Below are 19,394 nucleotides of genomic sequence, written 5' to 3' on the forward strand. Positions count from 1 at the left end.
CTTGCAATCTAAATAACAGTAAAGTGATCCCACACCTTGAATGAATTTTCTGGAATGCAAGGATGGTTCAGTATTAAGGACTCCATCAGTATAATCTACCATTCTAGTAAGTCAAAGGATAAAAAGAAATAGGATTATTTTAGTAGATATTGAAAGGCTTTTGACCAAAGGGCCACCCACTTTTTGGTTAAAAAGCAAGTAATTATACCCTTTGGGGAAAAGATGCCTTCTTCTTTCACTCGAGGAAAAGCAGCCCTTCAGGGTCTTGGAGGACAAGAGACTAGCCAGAATTAGTGTCTGGCTTCATTCTTCATCAGCTGTCTGACTCCAGGCAAGTTCATCAGCACCTGGGTCTGTCACCTCTCCTGCAGGTGGGATAAGAACAATGCCAACCTCAAAAGGCAGTGGTGAGGATTCGTGTGTGCAGTGCTGGGTCCGGGGCTGGGCACACAGCAAGCCCAGTACCAACAGTAGCTGTAACGGTGAAGCAGCAAAAGAATTCCCGTTTAAAGAGGGATGTTGTCTCTGGTTTATTTAGAAGTATCAGCCAATGCAATTATAAAGGAGGAAAAAAGGTTAAAACATTGAAGCAAAAGAGAAACAAAATTATCAATATTTGCAGATGATGTAATTCTCTACTAAGAAAATTTCGGGGATGAGTGAAGAGCTATGGGAAGCAGTATGTTAATGGGAAGGTAAGAAAAGTTATCACCAAGAAGACAACAGTTTCCATAAAAACAGACCAGAACCAGTTAGAGCTTATAGTGGAGGAATCCAATCACAACAGTATTAAGGGAGGGAAAATGCCGGGAAATAACAGGAAATGTGCAGGCTTCCTGTTCATAAAGAAAGTATACAGGAAAACTCTGAAAATTCATGAAAAGAGAGCAATTAATGGAAAAGCATTATATACTCTTGGAAAGGAAGAATTACATTGTTTAAGGTCCAGTTTTCCCTAAATTATGAGACTGCTGCGCTGCCTACTGCGCTAAGAGGGCAGGTTAGTTTTTCTAAATTAAAGCTACACATTTGTTGCAATCTCAGTCCAGTGTTCTTGCCTGGAGAATCCCAGGGACAGGGGAGTCTGGTGGGCTGCCATCTATGGGGTCACACAGAGTCGGACACGACTGAAGCGACTCAGCAGCAGCAGCAGCAGCAAGTTAAAGAAGAAGCAAACGTGAAAGACTAGTGGGGAAGTTTGTTAGAAAGAAAAAGAGTGAAGAGGATTTGCCCAATTAGGTATTAAAACATATCGTGAAATTCTGAAACATATCATGTCATCTAAAAAGATGACAGTATTAAAGGAAACAGATCAAAAGTTTATGATAAAGGCATCATTTCAAAAAATGTGAAGAAAATAGATGATTTTTATAACTAGTGTAGGATAATATGGGAAATATATAAAGTTGGATCCCCCTTGACACAACATCAAGATAAATTCCAATGAGGTAAACATTTATCTGTAACAATGACATTTTAGGAGACTAGAATGCATTGTGAATGGATGCACTCAGCATCTCGGTGCACAGAAATCAGGATACATAAGCTGATTGCCCCAAAGAAGACAGAAGGACTACATAAAAATTAAGCATCAACTGATAAAAACAATAATTAAAAAAAAAAAAACATCTACATGGCCCAAACATCATAAACAAAGCCAAGAGACCAACCCCACCCTGGAAAAACATTTCAAAACATGATGACGAAAGGAACTTCCTAAAGGAGTAAAAAGCTTATGTAAACTAATAACAAAAATTGTAAGTAACCACCAGAGAAATGGCCAGGAACTATGAGGGGATGGAGGGACACTGCAGAAAGAAAATTGTTCAATAAGCGAAGAGAGTCCTACTTAAAGAAATGCAGGTCAAAACAGTGCACTACTTTTTCTGACCTAGCACACTGTCCAAAAGGTGAATGTCGGGTGACACGTGTGTGGCGAGGGAGTGGGGAGGTGAGCTCTCCGCACTTGGCCGTGGTTGGCATCAGCTGTGTTATTTCCCCGAATGTGTCTGCATTTAAGGCGCCCCTCTCCTTGATTCAGCAATCCCATGGCTAGAAATTTGCCTACGGTATCTACATATGAAAATTTGCCCCAAGAAACAAGATAAGCAAGGGGTTCACCCATGGGCACTGGCTAAATGCATCAGGGTGAACAGGAGAGATTTCTCTGGTGCTACTGAAAAGAACGAGTCTTAAAAGTTATGCGCTGATGTGGAAAGATCAGCAAGATGTTTGTTAAATTATGTAAAAGGAGCACAGGAGAGTGTGCATAACATACCCCACCAATCATAAGAAACTGTTAGCCGTGTTTGCCATGGTGGAGGCTACTGTTGGGGAGGGAAGCCAAGGATACATTCATGTATATATTCCTGTATATGTAGTTTGAATGCTCTCATCATATTCAGGTATATTTTTGTAGGTTAATGGCACTGAACTTAAGAGTAGACATTAAGACCCATTTTCATTTTTCACTTTTTGGGGTACCATTCGCAATACTAATAACTACTACATTAAATTGTTTAAGTTTTAAAAATCTTTTTTTTTTTTTAGAGTGAACTGTACTTTAATTTACTGGCATTGTCAATCTATGAACAAGACAGGTATTATTTTGTTTTTTTTCCATGAAGGGAGATGGTTTCCAATCTGCTATAATACGTGCCCACAGCTTCACCTTGAACATGCAGCATTCAGGCTGTACTCAGGGTAGATTATTCCTTTTTCACTTTCACAATTTTTATGGTGCTGCCAGAAGTCTTCATGGCGTTTGCTTTGAATTCAGTCTTCAGTGCATCTCTGACTGCTTTTGCACAGATCTGGGAGTGTCGGATGTAGCTGAGTCCAGCCTGTCGCCAGTACGCCACCATGATGTCGCGAGAGGGGGCGCATCGGGCCGACTCGCGAAGACCTGTCAATGTTGGCTCAGCGCGCGGCCCGGCTCTAAGTTTTAAAAATCTTATCAAAGCTGTAGACTTCCATAAGGCTGAGAGACAAAAAGACTCCAGTCCATCCAAATACTCGTTAAGTCATATAAAACTGCTGATGCTCAACTAGTTTTGAGTATGAAAAATAGTAATTTTAAGTGGTTTAGCCTCATAAGAATGTTGTAGAAAAAATATATCACAAAATTCAAAAGACACAAACCAAGTCCTTGCAAAGAGGAGAGAAAAACACCCCAGGCATCACAAACCAAAAGGGAACTACAAACCGTGGTGGTGGCTACACCAAAGGGAGCTGCTCCAGGGGTGGGGATGGTAAGGTCTGGACAGCAACATGCGGGTGCAGAGGGGACCAGGGGAGTCAGGTGGATAAGGGGTCCAGCCGAAGGAGCTCTGTGGGCAGGATGAACGACTGTCCAACACGGGTCATCTTTGGGGCGTGAACCTGCTTGAGTCCTCTGAGCAAAGTTGGGAAGAAAAGGGTTGGGCCAGGGCTCCTGCCTGGCGGGCAACCAAAATCTAGGCCAAGTCATGGCTCAGCAGAAAAGCCAAGGGTCGGTAGTGGGGTTGGGGAAGCAGGGAGCTAGGTGGAGCCTGTGCCCTGTGCTTGAGAAGGATCCCTGAACTTTCAGAAGGAAGAATAGAGTATTGAAACAATATTTGCAGAAGTACTGGCTTAGACTTTTCCAGAATTGTAGATAGAAGTGCTTAGTGAGGAATCAGTATGATCCCAAGTAGGAAAAAGAAGACCCAATCTGCAGAAACCAGAGACAATGAATAAGTGAAATGACGGGGTCAAAAGACAAGTCACCTGAAAAGAAGCCACAGTCGGGGTGGGTGGGGGATGCGCGGCTATGGAGCCAGGTGGGAGGCCTGGAAGAGTCTGAGAGGACACGTGGAATGTGAACTGCTGCGCTGTCTTATCCCCGGCCTCGTCTGCCCAAGCCCTCTGCCCCGCGAGGACCACAGAGCATCTGCTGTTCTTACGGCCCAGGCCCTCGAGACCCCGCCCCACTGGAGGCCCTGCTCAATGGAGGCCCGCCCATTGGAGGTGCAGTCTGGTTGCCTTGGCAACCCCCCCGCGGCAGAGTTCCGGGCTTGGCGTGCCGCAGGGGAACGCGGTTGCCACAGCAACGGTGGGGCGTGTCCGGCCTGGCACCGGGAGCCGAGTGTTCATCCCCGCAGACACAGATGCTGTTGCTCCTGAGACGAGAGGGCCCTCGGGGTACCGAGCCAGACGCGGAAGTGAGGCCAGTTCGCGCGGTGCTCTGTGGGCTCCAGCTGCCTCGCGGTGGGGTTCCAGATCCAACGCCGCAAGGCCCTTAGCGGCACTTTCGGTTCAGTTCAGTCGCTCAGTCGTGTCCGACTCTTTGTGACTCCATGGACTGCAGCACGCCAGGCCTCCCTGTCCATCACCAACTCCCGGAGCTTACTCAAACTCATGTCCATGGAGTTGGTGAGGGGAAACTGAGGCCAGAAAGGGAAAGACTTGCTCCAAGTCAAAATGCTGGTGTCCAGGCAGGATCCTGCCAGTCCAGCCAGGACCGTTTTCGTCCCAACATTGGCTGCAGCGTGTCCAGGCCCCAAGGTGACCTGTGCGTCAGTTTCCCCGATCTAGTGCATCCTGTGTCCACAGAGTGCTCCTATCTGGTGGAAGCCCACCTGGCCCCCATTTAGCCCCTGGAGGCCTCTGCCCCACTCCACCAGGGCCCACCCGAAGTCATGCTCTCTCTCCAGTTTCTGCAGCCTTCCCATCCTCCAGAGTCCCATCTGGAAGCCCCTCCACGCAGCCTTCCGCCTTCCCCCACCCCACCCTGGGCTGGAACATCTCCCCCCTCCGAGCTCTCTCTTGCTTCATCCTCAGAGGGTCTCATGTGGTTGTGTTTAAAGTGGACCCATTGCCCTCCTTGGGGTTCAGGGAAGAGCAAAGCCAGTGTGTCCACACTCAGGTGTGTAAACTGTCTGAGAACCAGGCTGTCTGGTGCATCCCAGGCAGGAGAACACAACAGATCCCCCAGGCTGGTGGCAACACCCGTGCCACCACCCAGGGACTTCAGCGACGGTGCAGACAGGACTCCTGCATGACCCGAGGGGCTGCTGGGATGGGGTAGAGACCAGACACTGGCCACTGGCCTGGGTGCTGGGAGAGGCCCAGCAGAGACCCTGTCATACTCAGCACAGGCAGGGGCTGGAGTCCAGAACTGGCTGGAGACTACAGTCCCAGGGCTAGACTCTGCAGCAGGCTGAGCCCAGGGTGGCCCGAGGCTGAGCACACACAGACACAGAGTGGCAGCCAGGCAGAGTCTCAGGCCCACGTTCCGACACCGCTCCGGGTGCAAGTGACCTGGGTCCCGCCAACCTTTGTGTCACGATGCAGAACTTGCAAAGTGCGTCTTTTCGAATATCTGTGAACGTCTGAGCTCCTTACATACAGGTCCCTCTGCACAGGGAGGCACAATTGTCAACCCCACTTTGCAGATGAAGAAACTGAGGCTGAGAGACTTGGAAAGGCCCTGAGGGTTCCAGGTGCCTGTGGTCAGCCTGAGCCAGAACCCTGACTGAACACTTTCCATGACTCCAGTAGCTTCTCTGGGGCCAGGCAGCCCCTGAGGGGGTGGGAGGAAGCAGGCTCAGGGTGACCGCCCATGCCCTGCATTGTTAATGGAGGCTCTGCTTAGCTGGACCCACGAGCACCTCCCCAGGAACTGGGGCAGGGCTGGGGTGCAGCCCAGGAGTCTGAATCTGCAGGAAGGCACCTGCACCCTGCATCCTCAGCCCCGTGTCGCTACAGATCACGGGGAGGAAGGCTCGGTGTTGTCAGACTTTATGAAGAAGGGAACCGACCTGCAAGAGAGAAGCAGTACTGAGTCCCAGATCTTGAACCTGGAGCAGAGCTGGGGGACCGGCAGCCTGTGGGAGAGGAGGCAGGCGAGGCCCCCAGGGTTCGGGCTTGAGAGGCCCGGGGGGACCTGCCCTGCGTGTGGACAGCTCTGTGGGCGCTGTGCGTGGGGCGCTGGAGGCAAGCTGCTGACTCAGTGTCTGGCCTGCAGCAGCTGGCAGCCGGGCGGCTGGGCTGGGCCAGAGTCCATTGTGGGGGACCACGTCCACAGGCCAGCTGCTGTTGGTCGCTCCCTCCGTGACCCAGAGCAGGAGGAAATGCTGACCTTTTAAAGGTCAGTCAAAACCCCCAGCACCCCTCTCTGGCCCCTCCACCGTTTCCCCTCCTCTGTGCATCTGCAAAGACCCCACAGGCTCTGAGCTATGTCTGGGCTTTGGGAGCGAGGGCACAGGAAGGGGATCCTTCTCTGTGTCCTGGACATGTTACTCGTTAGGAGGGCTGCTCATCAGGGTCTCCTGCTGCCCACCGCAGGTCAGGGGTAGGAAGGCTGGGACTCCCCAGTGGCACGGCAGGGATTCTGTCAGCCTGCTCCTAAAGCCAGGGAGGGGCTGAGGGCTAGAGCCGGTACTCGGGTTCAGATGAGGAGGGTGTCCCGCCTGCCGCTAGACGCTGGCGAGGGCGGAGAGAGACTGTCCTGCCCAGGGCAACTTTGCAGCCTTAGAGAAGACAGAGCCGTCCTCAGGAACTTTCTGCCAAGTGGGAAGGGCTGCCGTGGCAATGTCCAGGGGTGTACAGGGCACCCTGAACCCCTATGTCCCCACTCTGTCCCTGGAGGCTGACAGCTCTGGGCTCTGCTTTGGTTCCAGCCAGTGGGAAGGTCCCGCAGGAGGTGGAAGGGCAGGAGGAGAGGGTGGGCTGCGTGGCGGCAGGTCTCCCTAGCGTCTCCTTTTCAGAACCCCCATGTGGGACACAGGCTGCCACCCGTGCCGAGGACTCTGATTCCCTCACCAGGTTCTGGTGTGGAACCTCCTTGTGCCCCCCAGGCCGGGCAAAGACACCCAGCGCCACTGACTCCTGGGGCTCCCTCCCTCATGGGGTGCTTAGCCCTGCCCCCCACCAGAATAAATAGCCCTTCGTGAACTGTCTACAGCTACCCCAGAAGTTTCCTGCTGGAACCCTCACCAACCCAAGCTGTGCTGTGCTGTGCTTGGTCGCTCAGTTGTGTCCGACTCTGTGACCCCACAGACTGTAGCCCGCCAGGATCCTCTGTCCATGGAGTTCTCCAGGCCAGAATGCTAGTGTGGGTTACTGTTTCCTTCTCCAGGAGATTTTCCCAACCCAGGGATCAACGCTGCACCTCCTGCACTGCAGGTGAATTTGTTTACCACTGAGTCACCGGGGAAGCCCAGATAATGAGTAACGACAACAAAATTCAACAGAGAGTACAAGAAAGAAGTTAAGGTAAAACCTGATGTTATGAAATAGAAAATAAATAATTTTTAGAAAGAAAAAAATGATTGGTTCTTTGAAAATGAGAAGAAAATATAACTACAGAAAAAATGTTTAAAATGCAACATTTATATAAAAAGTGAAAATCTAAATAAAATTGATAGCTTTCTAAGAAAATATTACCCACCAAGACTTTCTCATAAGGCATCATAGGCTGGATGCTTATGCCCCAACAAATTCATATGTTGAAATTGTAACCACCGCATGCGGTGGTATTAGGAGGTGGGGCCTTCGGCAAGTGACTGGGGCCAGAGGGTGGAGCCCTCACAAAGGGGGTTAGTGCCTTAGAAAAGAGACCGCCGGGGGCCTGCCACCTCCCAGCACGTGAGGACACAGGAGTGCTCGGGTGTCTATGAACTGGAGACAGACCTCCCCAGACGCCAGATCTACTGGCACTTTGGCCGTGGACGTCTAGCCTCCAGAACCGTGAGAAGTAAATGCCTGCTGTTTACAAGCCCGCGGCCTGCGGTGCCCTGTTACAGCAGCCAGAGCGGCCTGAGGCACAGGGAGAGAAGCCCTGCGTGGTCCATCACGCGGGGGTAGGTCAGACGCAGTAAAAGGCCTGACTTCCCTCACACGGGCTCGGGCGTCAGGGACTGTTGCAGGGGCAAGTCCTGCCAGCTCCTCCAGGAACATCATACGTGTTATTTATAATGATCTAAAGCAGAAACAAACAGGGCACCTTCCCTGGCTTGTTCTCTGGAGGTGACACAGTCCTGAGATTGACAGCAACGGCAGCAGGAAAGGGAGACTAAAGACGACACCGCTTTCTAATGCCAGTGCAGAAATCTTAGGTGGCGTTGAACAGTACCGTTGTCTTGACCATGTGGAATTTGTTCCAAGAATGAAACGATGGTTCAATATTCAGAAGTCTTACAGTGAAATTCATTGCGTTAACAGTATACAATAGGAAAAATCATGTTATATTGATCAATGCTAAAAATAGATTTGATAAAATTCAACAGTTACTCCTGATATACATTCTTAAACTCACAATAGCACGAATCTTCCTAACCTCAAAAAGAAATAAATCAAATCTTAACATCAAACACAGCCTTCATAACTCTCAGACACCGTGTGTGTCTGAGCCCACCGGGCTCCTCTGTCCACAGGATTCCCCAGGCAAGAATACTGGAGTGGGCTGCCATTTCCTACTCCTGGGAATCTCCCCAACCCAGGGATTGAACCCATGTCTCCTGCATCTCCAGGATTAGCAGGCAGATTCTCTGCCACTGGGCCACCTGGGAAGCACCTCAAACATGGTACCCTACTCTATTTTCAATGTGCTATTTACACGTCCCTGAACTTGCTTTATTTATTTTCTTTTTTCTTTTTTAAATTATGAAAATATGATAACACGTTTACAGGAGACTTGGAAAATACAGAACAACGTCACGTACAGTTCTACTCTATATTGCAATTGTTTGCTTTATTTATTGTTTACTTCCTCTCTTCCATGGTCGAGGATTTCGTTTGCCTTGTTCATGGCTGTTCACCCAGAATCAAGAGCAGCGCCTGGCATGAAGCACAGGCCAAAGAATATTTGATGAATGGCTGAATAAATGAATATTGGGAGGAACAACTCAACATATTTCCAAAAAGGTTAAAAATCAAACAAGGATGCATGGTATTGCTGTTCAAGTTCAGCATGATTATGATTCTTCTATTCCATGTGAAGACAAGAGGGAACGAGTGTCAGACCTAAGTGTGGAAAACAAGAAGTTACACTTTTCAGATGAGGTATTTTCACTACTTAGAAAATTTAGGAAAACAAGGAATTTAGTAAGGTGGCCACATGGCAAATCAACCAGAAAAAGTTCCAGCTGTAAATGTGAGCGAGCGCAGTGCTGAGGATTCTCAGGGAGAAAGGCGGGTGACCAGCAGACACAGACGTGCTGGAAAAGGTGCCCAACCAAAAGTCACAGTCACGGCAGTAACGACAGCACCCACGGCCTTCAGATCCACGAGCACCGTCTGCGCGGCCCCAGGGGGCCAGCCCGCCTGCCGCCCTGCTCCGGGGCTGCGGCTCAGAAGGTGAGTGATGACACTCAGGGTGTCACCCCAGCACAAGGCCAGAGGACACACACAAGGGCGATCATCACGGAACTGCTCGACACCCCAAAATGAGCAGCCCCTGAGTGCACCCGTGGACGGGTGGGTAAGTGAAGTGTGCTGTGGTAAGTCCTACCAGGCAGGGTGAGGGGGCCAGATCTGCACACAGTTGCTGGATCAACCCCCAAACACGCCGGGTCAAAGAGGCAAACGGCCAGTGTTCCCCAAGTGCATGCGTCTACACGAGACTTTTACCTGTTGTTTGCCATCCATGCAGGCGTAGTAAAATTATGGAGGCATGCATTTAGTTCTACTGACCTTGGAGTTGAGTTCCTCTGGGGAGGGAGGAAGGAGAATGGGGTTAGGGAAGGGTCATTAGAAGCTTCGACTGTCTGTGAGATATTCATGGCTTTGGTCATTAATGAGGTGTGAATTTACACACAGCGAATGCTCAGATGTGTGCTGGTTGGTTTCGACAAATACGCAGCAAGCCAGGCCCCTTCCCACCACTTCCAAAGGTTCTCACGTGTCCCTCCGTAGTCCATTCTCCGCCCCAGACGCGACCTCGGAGCTGATATCTAGTGTCAGAGGTTCCTTTGCTGATTCAAGAATCTCAGTAAATGGAATCGTACGCTTCCATGTCTGGATGGTTCCAACACAGTACTTCTGAGCTTCCCCCACGCTGTTAAGACATCAGCAGGCTCTCCCTTGTCACTGTTGAGCAGGGATCCCTTCCGCAGCTATGCGGAAATTGGTTTGCCAGAGTCCTGCTGACGAACATCTGGGTTTCTAATCTCTGACTAGTATTAATAAAGCTTGAACATTCTTGTACAAGGCTTTGGAGAGGACATATGTATTTTTAGTTTCTCTTGAAACTAAAGGGGAAATGCTGAGTCATAGAAAAAAAAATCTGTGTGTAGATATACATATACATATACTTTCCAAGAAACCGCAGTACAATTTTTCACTGCCATCAGAAGTGTAGGAGCTTCACGACCTTGCCGACATTTGGTAGTGTCAGCCTTTTTCATTTTAGCCATCCTACCTTCCTTGATAGCCCCTTGATGACTAATGATCAGCACTTTTCATGTGTTTTTTGACCACTTGTATATGTTCGTGTGTGTGTGTGAGAAGTTGGTTCAAGTCTTTACCCATTAAAAAACAGTTGGATAGTTCTCTATTATTAAGTTGCAGGATTCTTTATGTAACACGGATGCAACTCATTTGTCAACCGTGTGCGCCTCGGATATGTTCCACCAGTTTGTGATTTGGCCTCTTTATTTCTGTGATGATGTTTTTGATGAGGAGTGTCGAGTCTTTCTGAAGCTCTCTTTCTCTCTGTGTGTGTGGTCAGTCTATGAAGTCTGTGAATGTTTCCTCCTGGGTTTGCTTCTAACTTTTACCTGTTTGTTGTTTTTGCTTTTAGCTTTAGGTTCATGATGCAACCTGAAATGACGTCCAGTGGTCCAAGCAACACGCACTGAGCCTTCCTCTCCCTGGCCAGCCACAGTGGCCCTCGACAGAAACCGCTGGCCGTGTGTTTTGGGTCCGTCTTTAGACACTCCGTTGTGTTGCATTGATTAATTGGTCTTTTCTTTTTTCCAGTACCATGCTTTCTTGATTACTGTAGGCATCACTACATTTTATTATTTTAAAAAACAGGAGCTGAAGCAAAAGGAGGAAAATGTTAACATTTGTTAAATCTAGTGCTGGGCACAAGGGTTTTGAAGCCTCTCAAAACATTTAAAAACATTAACATGTAATGGAAAACAGGTTCCAGTCACAAGAGCAACAAAAACTTATCAGTTCCTAAGAACAAAGTAAGTGGACAAGCTCTTTATTTAAAAAAAACAAACAAACAAGATTATTGAAGATATTGAATTTATATGAGTAATTGAAAGATAGAATACTTTCCTGAAAGGAAAGACTGAGTATTATAAATTTAATGTAATTTCTATAAAAATCATAGGAGTATTTTAGGAAGGTAAATTCATCCTCAAGTTAATCTAGGCAAAGTCAATAAGAGTGAACAGCAAGAAAAAATTGAAACAAGCAGAAGTAAAAATGCTAAGGGAAATTGATCTACCTTATGGGAACTCAACTTCAAAGCTATGATAATGATAATAATTCAATTCTGGCAAAAGATAAATCAAACAACGGACAGACAATAAATGAAACAAAACAGATATAAATGAATTTAGTTTGTGATAAGGTCACACTTCAAACAAATAGGGAAAAGTCAGTCTATTTTCTGAGCCATGTTTGTTGAGTAAAAGGATCTATTTGGGGGAGAAAAAAATAAGGTGTCTTCCTCCCTTTACATATACACAAAATCCCAGATGGACTCAAAACCTAAAATAAGAGCAACAACTTCTGGTTATTTTTGTCCCACAGAAAAATACAAATGCTATTTTTCATCTCCTTGGGCTACGGAAGACCTTTCCACAAACCATAGAAGGAAGACCTGACAGATGGGGCCACCTCAAAACCTAGAGCTTGAATGTCACAAAATTAGCCACAGTCAGAGTTAAATTAAAAAAAAAGATTCGACCAGGAGGAAAGGCTTATAACATACACAAAAGATGTGACTGTGTTTCCATAATGTCGCTGCTGCTTAGTCGCCAGGTCGTGTCCGGCTCTGCGACCCCCAGGACTGTAGCCCACCAGGCTCCTCTGTTCGTGGAAATTTCCAGGCAAGAATACAGGAATGGGTTGCCATTTTCTTCTCCAGGGGATCTTCCTGACTCAGGGATCGAACCCTCATCTCCGGCATTGCAGGCAGATTCTTTACCGTCTGAGCCACCAGGGGAGCCCAGCAGTGTAACGCTTGCTGTGATATAAGTTCTGCGAACCCTCTGGGCTCCCAAGGGCTTTGAAGGCAGAGACTGCCATGGTTGGTGGCTTCCTGGTGGCCCAGGTCAGCGACATGGCTTTGGGTCATTCCTGGAAGTTTGAGAAGGTCCTGATGGTCAGGAACAGTGACCAGCACCCCGCGATACACCCCCTTCTGCTTGAGCCAGCCGCAGTGAGTTCTCACTGAGCCCTGGCTGGTGTGACCCACAGGGTGTGGCTCTGGTGACGTTTGACACTTTGTTGCAATATTCTATGATCATGGACCTCACCCATGTCTGCATTTAGAGCCCCCAGGAGCTGGCCCAAGACCCACAGAGCTGACTGAATCAGGGTGGCTGTGAAGGCGTCCGCCCCAGGCCGGTTGACAGGCTCGCCCAGCTGACTCCCGGGTGCAACCAGGCTGAGAGCCACGCTTTGGGCGGCTGCGTCTGCAGCGGCTTCTGTCCCGCTGAAGTATGGTTTATACCATCCTATACCACTTCCTCTATCGGCTCCGCGGCCGCAGCGGTCACCGCCAGCACGTCCCCGAGCTCGTCCAGACGACCTTCTGCCAGTGGCATCCAGTGGTCCGTTCGCGCTCCACACTGGCTCCCAGCAGCCCCTGCTCTAATTAGGCACTTCTACCGGCCCCTTCAGTTAAGTTCCCAGACTGTCTGCACTCAGAGGTCCTTCATCTCCACGCTTTTTGCTCTTGGTATCTTCCTGTCTGTTTTTTTTACCCTTGAATTTGTGTTTCTCTCCATATGAAGGTGTGCTTGTTATTTTTCTAGAGAATCCATCAATCATCCGGGACCCCTTTGGTGCAGACGACCCTGTGGATGGTCGACAGGGCGTGGGTGTCTCCAGCAGAGGGGCTTCAGCCTGAGAAATTGTGGCTCACAGAGGGTTTCCTCCCGCCCGGAGGTCAGAAGATGACATCGCAGAAACAAAATTGGCAGCAAAGTGGCTGAAATGAGATCTTTTCTTAGATCTTGGCAGAGGAGAGGCTGCCCTTGGAGGAAGGAGTTTGGGGACCGGTCCCTTGCTCATCTGTTTTTCAGGAGCAGAAGGGAGGGAGCCAGAGGCCAGCCTGCACCCTGCGAGGCTGCTGCTTGCTGAGCTCACCAGGAGCGGCCTGCGGCTGGGGTCCCTCCACCCTGAGCCTGCTCGTGGAGGGCTGTGGGCTCCCAGTCGCCCCCCACCTGAGGGGCACTCTCTGGAGAAGTGGGTGACCTGAAGGGGGCTCTGTGCAGGGGTCTCGGGCAGCAGTGAGCGGAGGCAGCCTGGCAGCCCTGGAGGACAGCGCGTTCCCTGGGACAGGGCGGCAGGAGCGAGATGCCAGCCGCCCCGTGGTCTGAGCCACATTCCGGGCAGGGGGCAGGGAGAGGAAGAAGCAGAGCGCACCCAGAAACGACAGGAAGGCCAGCAAAGCACCCGGGGGGCCAGCCATCCACGTAAGCTGCGGCACCCAGTCCCGCCTGCCGGGGGGAGCTGCCCCGGCCGGGCCCCGCATACCTGCTACACGAGGACCAGGGCCTTGGCAGAGCTGGGGGTGCCAGAGGGCCTGCCCACCTCCAGGGGAGACCCAGGCCGCGGCCCTGATGGCAAGCCCCCCCTAGAATGCCCCAGCGTTTGCCTCCTCTGCAGGCCCACCTGGCCGGCATTTAGGAGGACGCTTCTCCTCCGGGCCAGCCTGGCCACCTCCCCGTCTCTGCGCGCTTCCCCGCTGTAAGGGAACTGCCCTGGGGAGTCAGGTCCCTGCTCCAAGCCTCAGGATCCTAATTCATAAACAGCCTGATTTCCTCAAGGGGTGCCAGGCTCGGCTGAGTGAAGTGCTGAGAAGTGAGGACAGGCAACCCCAGAGCCCACCCCCCATGCCTGGGCTTCAGGGTTCAACCCTTCCTGGATGGACCCAGCAGAGGACGGGCCCCGTCACCCCAGGACCCCCCAACTGTGCTCCTGTAGGGACCGTGAGCATGGGCAGCCTCTCGGGGTCCCAATGCTCCCCCAACCCCTCCCCCAGCCTGGTCTGCAGCCTCCCGGGCCAGGGCAGGAGTCCTGGGAGCTTGGCCGCCCCACTCCCACTTCCTGGGGGGCAGGAGCACAGGGGGAGGTCAGCAGAAGGCCCGCACCCCAGTCTTCCCTCCTCCCACCCTCCCGGTCTGGGGCCGGGTAGCACAAAGGGGATTGCTGACCTTCCCAGAAGCCGCAGGGCTGGGCAGAGGAGGGGGTGTCCAGGTCAGGAGCTGGACCCCAGTCTTTCCCCAAGACTGGGCAAAGGTCTGAGCTGGGGTCCCAGGGGAGGAACCCGAAGAAGGGACCACTCCTGACCTGGAGTGCAGGGCAGTCTCACCTTCCCCACCTGGAAACCAGGTGACCCCACACCTCACGGGGTCAAACCTCAAACCCTGGAGAAAGGGACCCTCCTGCCGGGCCCCCTTGGTCCCTCCACTCTGCCCAGAGGCTTCTGGGACAGGAAGTCTGTGCCCTGGGGGTGTGAGGTGCCTATGAGTGAGAGAGATTCAGGCAGAGGAGGCCAGCCAGCTCACCAGGGAACAGGGGGCAACCAGCCAAGGCCTGGAGATGCAGAATTCTTCCCCACACAGGGAGTTCTCATACATGCAGAGCCTCGGGCCCTACCCGGGCCCCCTGAGTCAGGATCCGCTTGTAGACAAGCTTCCCACTGAGGCCTTTTCCACAGAAACTTGAGAGACGCTCACCCATCAAAATAGACTTGAACCAGCAGCATGCGACGCCGGGACCCAGTCTCAATCCCAGCTCGAACAAACCGCCTTTGAAAAGTGGTCTTTTGGACAGTAGGTTAAATCTGTCTCCAGGCAGGTGACGTTAGATACAATCATGGCATCGAGCTCGGTAGGAAAATGTCCATTTTTTAGGTGCAAATTGGAAGGTTTGGGGGAAATCACATAAGGTCTGTTCCCCGCAGGGCCAGGCCTGCCGCCTCACCTCCTCTGTCCCAGCCCCAGGCTGGAGGCTCGCAGGGTGGGCCCAAGTGCCAGCTTCACAGCCAGGTGACCTCTGACCCCAGCCCACCCACTCTGAGCCTCCCTGTCCTGCGGGTCCTCTGGGACTCCTGGCCACCTTGGGCTTGCCACGGAGCGTCTCCAGCGAGAAATGCAGGTTCCCAGCCACAGACAGTCTGGGGGCTCACATGGGGACCCGCTGCCCTCTACACACAGGTCACGGGGGAGCACCTCTCCCCTGGCTGGCTCTCAGAGCACCTTCTTCGCCACGTTGCCAGAGCTGCAGGTGACTTCTGAGAGTCCTCAGGGCTTTCAGGATAAACCGCCAAGGTGCCCTCCTCTGCTGACGGTGCCGGCTCCTGGGGCTGCCCTCTCCGCCCTCCATCCTCATGCCCTGGTTAACTTTTCTCTCCGTCAGGTTCAGAGAGCTGCCCCCACCCTGTCCGCACCTTGGACCTGCTTCCTGCTGCCCCCTGGACAGTCATCGCCAAGCCTGCCGCTGCCGTGGGCCAGCGCGCTGGAGTCGTGAGCCCGGGGGTTTCCTCACCACCTTACTCACAGTTTCTTATTCCCATATGGCTGACACAGAGAAGACTCTCAGTCAAGGATGGTGAACACACAAAAGCACGAATTGAGGGCTCAAAACGTCAGGACCTCTCCCAGGACGGGAAAGAACCGAGGCTGAAGTTTGCCAAACAGAGGACAGAAACGGGGATCTAATCGCAGAGTTGTCAGCGGTGAACACTCAACTCCGAGCTTAAAGAAATCAATATGACTCTGTCAGGGCCCCCGAGACCACCCCCACATTCACTCAGGGGACCCCCAGGACTCAGCAGAGATTCAGGACAGAGAAAGGATGCAAAGCAGCGTCAGTGAGAGGAAGAGGCAGGCGAGGACAGGCCGGGGACCAGGCGTGAGCTTCCAGAGCCCCGCCCCACACCCACACACCCCGTCCCTGCTGCCAGCCAGCAGGGCCATCTCCCGGGAGCCCAGTGGACACGCAGCGCCCAGGGTTTTTACTGGGGGGTGGTTCAAGCGCACCTGTGCCTGGGGAAGGTTCCAGACCCCCAGAGGAAGAGGGGCTTGGCTGGCAGGAGCCTCACTCTGCAAAGACATTTAGGCCGGCAAGGCCCTCTCCTCCCCGAGGGCACTGGGGACCCTCGGGAACTCCAGCCCCGGGCGGCCTCACAGGTGGCCCTCCGGAGCAGGCTGGCCGCTCTCCTGGGGCAGGGTCGGGGGAGGGGGCAGGCAGGCCTGTTAACCCTTTACTGCACAGCAGGTGGAAAACAGCTCCCGTCAAGGAGAGAAGCGAAAAGACTTCACGCTAGAAACACCGAGTATATGACTCTAGCTGCCGAATCACAGACACATGCTCACTGGACACACACTCATTCAGAGGATCCACTCTCTGCCCTTTTAATGGCTATGAAATGACTTAAGAAAGTTTCTTCTCCTGTTCGTTAAGAAAAAACCTGGAACCGAGAGACTGACACACTCTGAACATCCCGACGATTTCGCGAGTGAGACAGCGGCGGCTCTGGCCTGCTCTGTGCTCTTCTATCAGGGACCCACGAGCTGTCTGTGCTAACTCCACTCACATATCCACGTATAGTACAGGACCTCAGGGGCGTAGAAAAAAGCCTGGCAAGATGCATGTGAGAGGATAAAAGTGGGCTAGTGTCAATGGAGGGGCTCCAGGGCATTTCATTTGCTTTCAGTTCAGCTCAGTCGCTCCATCGTGTCCGACTCTGCGACCCCATGGACTGCAGCACGCCAGGCTTCCCTTCATTTAAAGGGAAGCTTTACTTGCTTTAAATTTATTTTACCCTTTTAAAAAATTATTCACAGTGAGCACATAATGCTTTTATGTTTTAAAATTCAATTTAGAAGGTGACTGTCTGGGGGCTTGCTTGTTGGCTCAGTGTTAAAGAATCTGCCTGCCAATGCAGGGGCACGGGTTCGATCCCTGGTCCGGGAAGATCCCCCATGCTGCGGGACCCACGGGCTGCCACCACTGAGCCTGCATGCCTAGAGCCCGTGCTCGGCAACGAGAGACGCCACCGCTGTGAGAAGCCTGAGCCCTGCAACTGGAGAGTAGCCCCGTTCTCGGCAACTAGGGAGCGCCTCCGCAAAGCAAGAAGACCCAGCGCCGCCAAAAATAATAAATAAATCTAAAAAGAAAAACGTGTCGGGTGGGCGCCGAATTCATTTTCTTGGGAAAATTCCTGAGAACAAGTCCCCCAGGTTCTCCATCACATCAGGCTAAGCTGACTCACGGCAACAGTTGGCAAGGTGTCTTCCACGTATGATGTCTTTTGAGCCTCACTAACCCCCAAGATGTAGGCGCTCGGATGCCCTGCCACAGAGACAGTCCAGGTCAGGGAGGTTAGGTGACCGATGAGGCCAGATCCTGGGAGGACAGGAGTTTGCAGAGGTCTCCCAGCTGCCCTCACAGCGTTAACCGGCCCCAGAAATAACTGAGTTTAGGGAGCTCTCAGTGAGGTCAGATTTGTAGGGAGCTGTGGGCATGAGTTCCAGGGCACACGGGCCATTTCTCAACCTCTTTCCATAAGAGCTGGGGTGTGATCGGGGCTGGTTCAGGCTGGCGGCCCACCGAGAGGATCTCACCAGCCCGCTAAGACCCCACCGGGGCCAGAGAACAGCCTCCACTTCTGCGTGTGCTAAGCCAGGGGTGCGAGATGGTGGAGCTGGGTGAGGGCTCATGAAGGAGACGTGATGCGCCTCAGAGGGGCTGTGCCCAGGGCCAGGGGCAACCGGGGTGTGGCTGTGCTGATGGCCCACAGCGGGGAGCTGGGGTGCCCAGCTCTGAGCGTGGCGGCCGGTGGTGCCCTGGCACATGGCACCTGCAGCTGTTGACGGCAAATCCCAAAAGCAATCCCCAGGCCTGGGGGACTCCTGACACCCGAGCGTCTGGGAAAAACCCCACAACCTGGAGCATCCTGTGCCAGGGCCGGGCCGGACGTCCAGCGCCGAGGCCGCGCTCCTCCGAGGCCTCCCCACCCCTCCGTCTCACGGCCGCCTCACTGCGCCTCTGCCTCCGTCGTCACACGGCCCCGGCTCTGAGTGTCCGAACCTCCCTCCTTGTAAGGACACCTGTCCCTGGAGGGGGCCCATCTGAGGGCCGCCCTGTCTTACCTGGCACCTCTGCAGTGATCTGTCAGAGGCTGGAGGCACAGACATCGAGGTTAGGACCCGAACACGTCTCTGGGGGAGGAGCACCACCCAACCAGAGCATCTGAGAGCATGGAGCTGCATGGACTGGGCCTGTTTCCTGGCACCGAGGTGGAGTTCCTGGGGCTGTGGACGCCAGCTGCAGAGAAGGCACGGGGCGAGGGAGTGGGGCCAGCCCCCAGAGCCCCGTGTGGCCTGCCCTGAGCAGCAGGTCCTCGCGGACTGCCTTCCCACTTGGATCCCACGGCCGCCTCAGAGAGGAGAGTGAGGCTGTCTCGGCCCGGGGCTTGGTGGGGGCCTCAAAACTCCCTGAGATTCTGACTCCTGCGGCCCAGAGGCCTCGGGGCGCTTGGCACTGTGGCTGGGCAGCTCTGGTCTCCATGCTCACCGAGGCCCCGATGCCAGTGCATCCCTGATTCGTGGTCCAAGCAGGGCCAGCAGCTGCTCAGGGCACCCAGAAGAGGCGACTCTAGGCGCCCCACCCCAAGCCCCAAGGAGGCCAGGCCTCTCCTCTCCGGGGCCCTCTCAGTCTGTTCACCGTCCCTGTGTGGGGTCCCCAGGGTCCCGAGGATGTGGTCAGGGGTCTTCTCTCTTCTGGAAACCCAGACTGGACTCCAGGAGGATAGTGCTGGGTGCTACCCCTCCCCCAGCCCTCCCCCCAGCACCGAGGAAAGCTCACGTCAGCCAGCAGCAGGCCTGATGCCAGGGGTGGGCACCCGTGCCCACCCCCCCAAGTCCCAGAGATTCTGACCCCTGAGGCCTTCCGGAGGTCAGGGTCATCCCCAGACTCCGGGAGGCTGCCCTCGGAGGTATCCCCAAGCACCCGCCTCCTCAGCTTCGTGGGGGTGGGCAGGGCATGGGCAGTGTTCGGCGGGATCAGAGCCTGAACAGGAGAGCCCGGGGTCCTGGACGCCCCTCCACATCTCGAGCCTCGGTGGGCAGGTGCCCTCAGCCCGTGCGCAGCCTGGAGGATCACAGAGGGGCACAGGGCCCACAGCCAGGGGGTGGCAGGCCCGGGCCAGGGGACACCAGCCCTGGGGCAGCTCCCTC

General features: G+C 53.1%; 1 pseudogene; it reads right to left on the reverse strand.

Moving 5' to 3' along the window:
* Positions 1–2,535: 2,535 nt before the first annotated feature.
* On the reverse strand, positions 2,536–2,931 carry LOC138986341 (ATP synthase subunit epsilon, mitochondrial pseudogene; annotated as a pseudogene).
* Positions 2,932–19,394: the final 16,463 nt, after the last annotated feature.

The sequence above is a fragment of the Bos mutus genome, chromosome 3 (assembly GCF_027580195.1).
Source record: "Bos mutus isolate GX-2022 chromosome 3, NWIPB_WYAK_1.1, whole genome shotgun sequence".
Classification (NCBI taxonomy): Eukaryota; Metazoa; Chordata; class Mammalia; order Artiodactyla; family Bovidae; genus Bos; species Bos mutus.